Source organism: Rhincodon typus, chromosome 45, assembly GCF_021869965.1.
Source record: "Rhincodon typus isolate 14 chromosome 45, sRhiTyp1.1, whole genome shotgun sequence".
NCBI lineage: Eukaryota > Metazoa > Chordata > Chondrichthyes > Orectolobiformes > Rhincodontidae > Rhincodon > Rhincodon typus.
In genome coordinates, this window is record NC_063376.1 from 1,570,128 (window position 1) to 1,576,924 (window position 6,797).

Below are 6,797 nucleotides of genomic sequence, written 5' to 3' on the forward strand. Positions count from 1 at the left end.
GTTTGATGGGGGACAGTGTAGAGGGAGCTTTACTCTGTATCTAACCCTGTGTTTGATGCAGTGTAGAGAGAGCTTTAATTTCAGTTTAAAACAGTAGAGCAAACTTTATTGTACGTCCAACCCTATGCTGTGCTCGATGCTGGGTCTGTGTGAATGGGGGCAGCTCATGGACCAGATTGAATGGGCTAGCTAGCCCCGCCCCTTCCACTTCACCGGAAGTGCCCTGGGGCTAACGTCATCGACCAAAACAAAAACATACAGATGGTGGGGGGGGAAACAGGGGACTTATACGGAGAAAAAAATTTCCTGTTTCTGCGAAGGAAACACAGGAATGCGCTGGGCAGTTACTGCTGTTTCGATGGTGTCTCAGAGAAAAGGGGAAGGGAAAGAGAACAATCGAGAAGGTTTAAAAAATTTAAAAGAGTTATGCTACCCCTCCCCCTCAATAATGGTTTGACTCGGATCAGAACCAAATAGAATAGAGGAGTGGGGGTGCAGCGGACAGTGTAACACGGTGAAGGCAGTTTAACTCATTTCCAGAATAAAGGACGATCATAGACTCGGGGGGGCAATGAAAAAATTTAGAGTCAATCGGATCCCCATCGAATATAGTTCTCCAAGCGGGCGGGTTTATTGACAATTATTCAGGGCTCCCCCCGCACACCCGGAATGGTACGGCCCCAACTCAAGCCCGCGTGTTTTTTCTGCTGAATGGGTGGGGGGGGGGGGGGAGCGCGGCCCCGTCCATCCCCCACATTCCACACAAAGCGCGTCCCCGGGTCAGCACCCACCCGACCCCCAAACAAAGCGCGTCCCCGGGTCAACCCCACAAAACAAAGCGCGTTCCCGGGTCAACCTCGCCGAATCAGTGCACGGTCCCGCTGCTCTCGCCCGCAGCACAGCGGCAAATACCGAGTGAAGGACCCGGGTCTGAGGCCTTCACCCGTCACCGACTCCCACCCTCCTTCCCCCACCTCTCTCTCTCTCCTGCCTCCCACAGCCGGTGGTCGTTCGAACCCGCTTTCTCCGGAAACCCACCGCTCCCGCCGCCTGTTCTCCGATACCGAGAGCCGGGGAATTCCCCGGTTCCCAGCGCCCTCCGCGCGGCCCCGCCCCCCCCAACCCTGACTCCTCCCTCCCGCCCCCGCCCCTCCGTCCGGTCTCCGCCCCCACACCGATGACTCCACCCTCCAGACACCGTAACACCGCCCTGTGTAGCGATAACCCCGCCCCCTCCTCTATCCCCGCCCCCACAACGATAACCACACCCCCGAGCCACTGTTCGCCCCGCCCACTCCGGTGATAACCCCGCCCCTGGCTCTCGTCACCGCCCCCACAACGATGACTCCACCAGCGGGACGCCGTAACTCCGCCCAATCCAGCGTTAACCCCGCCCCACGCCTCATCTCCGCCCCCACAACGATGACTCCGCCCGCGTGGCACTGTAACCCCGCCCACTCCCGACATAACCCCGCCCCCTCGCTCCTGTCCCCGCCCCCGTATCTCTGACGGAATCCCCAGTGAGAGGGGACAGCTATAAAAGGGACCTGAGGGGTAACACTTTCACACAGAGGGTGGTGTGTGTATGGAACGAGCTGCCAGAGGAAGTGGTGGAGGCTGGTACAGTTACAACATTTAAAAGGCATCTGGATGGGTACATGAATAGGAAGGGTTTAGAGGGATATGGGCTGAATGCTGGCATATGGGACTAGATCAGTTTAGGATATCTGGTCAGCATAGACGCGTTGGGCCGAAGGGTCTGTTTCCGTGTTGTCGGACTCTATTACTCTATGGAGCATGTTCCGAGTCCAACCAGAGGTGGTTTCATCCATTTGCAAAATGTAGGTGTTGCTGACTAGTCCCTGCACTTATGGCCTGTCCCTTGAGAAGGTGGGGGTGAGCTGCCTTCTTGAACTGCTGCAGTCCATGTGCTGTGGGTTGACCCACAATGTCCCTTAGGGAGGGAATTCTGAGAGTTTGACCCAGCGACACTGAAGGAACGCCTGATCTACTTCCAGTTCAGGATGGTGTGTGGCTTGGTGTGGAATTTGCAAGTGGCATTGTTCCCATGCACCTTGTCTTTCTATGTTGAAGTGGTGGTGGGTTTGGAAGGTTCTGTCTGAGGAGCCTTGGTGAGTTGCTGCAGGGCATCTTGTAGATAGTACACACTGCTGCTACTGAACATTGGTGGTGGAGGGAGTGGATGCTGTTCTACTCTGCTTGGAATTTACACTGTCTGGTCGGTTGAGGTGTTAAATGCCATTTCCAGCTGGTTTTTTTTTTTTTGCAAGGGTTTGTATACAAGGTCAAATTCCACATGTTTATTGATTGCATTACGGCTGGAGCCTTTAGGAATTCCCGTGCGTGTCTGTGGTTGGCTTGAGCTAGGATGGTCACATCGTCCCAGTTAAATTGATGGCCTTTGTTGTCCGAGTGCATTGAAATGAGTGAAAGTTTGTTGTGTCATTTTTGCTGCTAGCTGGTGTTCATGTATCCTGACGGCTAGTTTCCTTCCTGTCTGGCTGATGTAATGTTTTTGACAGCCTAGCTGGTTGAGGGGCAACCTTATAAAGATTTATAAAATCATGAATGGTATAGATAGGGTTAATGGTAGGCATCTTTTCCCGAGGATGGGTGATTCTAAGACTAGGGGGCATGTTTTTAAGATGCGAGGAGAGAGATTGATAAAAGACACGAGAGGCAATTTTCTTTTTACACAGAGTGTTTCGTGTCTGGAATGAACTTCCTGAGGAAGTGGTGGATGTAGGTACAGTTACAGTGTTTAAAAGACATTTGGATAAATACATGAATAGGAAAGGTTTGGAGGGCCAGGAGCAGGCAGGTGGGACTAGTTTAGTTTGGGATTATGGTCAACATAGGCTGGTTGGAGCGAAGGGTCTGTTTCCATATTGTATGACTCTACGGTGGGTAAGATAAGGAAGAGGGGTGTCTGTGATGAGGTTGAGCTTGAAGGGATTGAGTGACAGGCAGGTTGGTCCTCCAGTATTATGAGGAGCTTGATTGGACAGGGAGGGAAACAGAATGTGTTCAAGAGAGCCGATTCGATGCTAACTGTGCTGAGGGAGCTGGGTTCGCTATCTGAAATCGTTCAACTCATGTTCAGTTCTGACATAAAGTACCCACTTGACAGCTGAGGTAGTTTCTGATATTAGAATTATGCATGAGGCAGAAATGCCAGTATGTGAGGAAGGTGAAAAATTAAAATTAAAATGGAATATGGGATTAGAGTTAGGTAAGTGTTGCTTCTGAAAGGTAAATTGGAACTGACAACTGTAGAAGCTGTCCTGATTTAAATAGACAGCAGAAGGTGGCAGAGACCAGCAATCAGTCTCTATCAGAAACAGAATCACACACAGCAGGCAGAATATTCCCTTTGGGGACTGTACAATGGGGAAGACCCTTCAAAAGTTGCATTCTACACAAAAGAGTATTATCTAAATATGTATCTAGATGCTGTATGAAACGAGTCAGTGTGTGTGGGACCGTACCCCGGTGAGAGTCAGTGTGTGTGGGACTGGGAGGCGGGTGGGATAGGAAGTCAATAGGATAGAGCCCAAAGAGAGAGAAAAGCAGTTGGACCTGAAACGTTAACTTCCCCTCCCTATTTTCTGCAGATAAACTGACGTTTTCCCAGCCACCATCAGTTCTGGGGAAGGGTCGCCGGACCCGAAACGTTAGCTCTGTTTTTTCCTTCACAGAGCTGCCAGACTGGCTGAGCTTCTCCAGCAACTTTGTTTTTGTTCTTGTTATTTTTACGTCTTTCCACGATCTGCTTACATTTCTGATCCTCTACTTCCCACTTGCTATTGGGAGGCCTATAATTCAATCACTGTTATTGCAACATTCTTATTCCCACATTCTACCTGTACTACCTTGCTGGATCTGCCCTCCAAGCCGTCCTATCTTAGCACGGCAGAGTTTAATTTAGATAAATGTGAGGTGCTGTCCAAAACTAGAGGGGCATAGGTTTAAGGTGAGAGGGGCAAGATTTGAAAGAGATGTGGGGGGCAACTTTTTCGTGCAGAGGGTGGTGCATGTATGGAATGAGCTGCCAGAGGAAGTTGTGGGGACTGGTACAATTACGCCATTTAAAAGGCATCTGGATGGGTATATGAATAGGAAGGGTTTAGAGGGACATGAGCCAAATGTTGGCAAATGGGACTAGATTAATTTAGGATATCTGGTCAGCATGGATGAGTTGGACCGAAGGATCTGTTTCTGTGCTGTATAGCTCTATGACTGTGAAATTCTTCTTTGTCAATAATACAACTTGTTATCGACCAGACCAAACTCTCTCAAAATATATTCAGAAGGTAGCCTACATCCTAACTTTTTCTTATTTTAAAGGTAAGTGTAAAGTGTTGCATTCCACGTGCAATTCAATTGGTAAACCTGCCAGTCTTGGAAGCAAAACACACTTTGTTCGTACGCTATAGTTAAAATACAAATAAAAGGAAGAAAAACCTTGTATAACTTAACTCTATTGGAAAACCTAACAGAATAATGGACTCTTTTACGACAGAACAGCAACTGTTCCAATATAGTAACATCCCATAAACACATCCTTGACAAAGGCAAATTCCATAAAATAGATTGTCTCACAGGCAGTTCTCCATTCCAGGAGGAAAAACAGCAAGAGAAAACTGAGAGAGAGTATCAGGGAGAGATGTACTGCAGCTTCCAAACCCAGCTTCTAGACCCCCAGCAGCAGCTGCTACTGAAAAAAAACTAAAAATCCTGGTTCAGTGAGAACATGACCCCACCCAGTCAGGCTGCTTCTATTGTTCCAACTTACAAAAAAAACCCAAGGCCTCACAAGCTGTTTATTGGATTCAAATAGACAGTTCTGCACCTCTGTCTTAAAATATCTCTTCAAAAAACAAACCGGGACAAAATACACCTCTCAAAGCCATAGCATTGTCCTAAGTTTCCCCCATCCCTTTCACATACTTCTCTATCTCGCCTGTACATCGAATTGCTGGAACCTGTCCTGCCCTTCTCTTAACCAAGTTTCTGTAATGGCTCCCACATTGTTTCCAGGTTCGAAGCTCATTTGCCTTATCTCTTATAGTCTTTGCATTAAAATAAATAGAATCCAGACAGCAAATCCATCTGTGTTCATTAACCTGGCCTGGCTTGATTTAGCTGCTCTTCTTCTCAATCACACCACATGCTGACCTACTACTCTAATTGCCTTCCCCATGCCACCCTCCCAAGTGGCATTGGCAAACCTCCCTACCAGGTTACTGGTGCCCCTCCAGTTTAGGTGTGACCCTTCCCTCTTGTACAGGTCCCAGCTGCCCTGGAAGAGGTCCCAATGACCCAGGTATCTGAGTCCCTCCCTCCTACACCAGCTCCTGAGACGTATTGTTCAACTCTAATATTTTCCTAGCTCAGGCCTCACCAGTACGTGGACCTCATCTTTCTTCCTCCCTGTGCCATTGGTACCAATATAGACCACGACCTCTGGCTGCTAGGCCTTCCCCTTCAGAATATCCTGTGCCCGCTCAGAGACAATCTTGACGTTGGCACCAGGGAGGCAACACACCAACCTGAGGTCCTGCTCACAGCTACAGAAATGCCCACCTGTGCCCCTGTTTCCTGTCACTCACTGCTTGCCTGTCTCCCTGCTCTCCAACTGTGCCAGCCATGGTGCCACTGTTCTGGCTGCTGGGATGCCCATCCCCTCCAATAGTATCCAAAATGGGATACCCTGTCTGAGAGGGGGAATGGCCACAGGGGGGTCCCCTGCACTGCCTGCCCGCGCTTGCTTGTCTTCCTGGTGGTTCTGGCAAATCTTCTCTGTCTGTGTAGCCCTACCCGTGAACTCGCGAAACACGCTGTCCCTAGAGTTCTCCGCCTCATGGATGTTCCACGGGGAGACCATCCGCAGCTTTGTTCGCTCCTTACAGTGAATCAGAAGCGGCAGCCAAATACAATTCCCGCTTACAGAGTAACCATGGAGACTAGAAGAGACCGATTTCCCACTTGTTTCAGGAGGAGCCTTCCACAGGGCCAAGGTGTCCTGCCATTTGGTACCGATACAGTAACTGCTGAGGTTAGAATCTGAATGCCTGTTTTTATTGTTGTCTGTTATTTCAGTACCTGACAGCATGGATCAGATTACTCCCCATTGGAGAGACACAAGGATAACGAATTGAGAAATCCAGAGAAGTGGAGAGAGAGAGAGAGAGGTAGCAGAAGAGGGATAGGGAGAGGTGGAAAGGGACAGAAAGAGAGAGAGAGAGAGACAGTGAAAGATAGAGAGGGATTTGGTGAGATGTAACAGGACTTAGATGGTGAGGGAATTAGAGAGGGAGAAATACAGCGAGAGAGGGACTAAAAGAGAGAGAGAGAATAAAAGCTGGAGAGGGACTCTGAGATGTAGCAGGATTTAGATGGTGAGGGAATTACAGAGGGAGAGATAAAATGAGAGAGAGAAAGAGAGAGGGGGACTAAAAGAGAGAGGCGGATAGAGAGGGACTGAAAGAAGGAGGGAGAGTGAGAGAGATAGAGGGAGAGGGTCAGTTATGTTAGATTGAAAGAATGAAAAGATAAAGAGAGGGGAGAGAGACCTGATCAGATATTCAGAGGCAGGTTGCCAGACGGAAGGGGAAATAAACAGAGACTGAGGGAGCTCTGTCAGAAACGTAATCTGATTGTCTGTGATGCAGTGAAGCCGAGATTCAGTTTAAGTGAAGAATCTGATTTAGTGGTGAACTCACTGGGTCTAAAGCCAGTTATAATTACATTGAATTGTAGCTCAGAGACAGGAG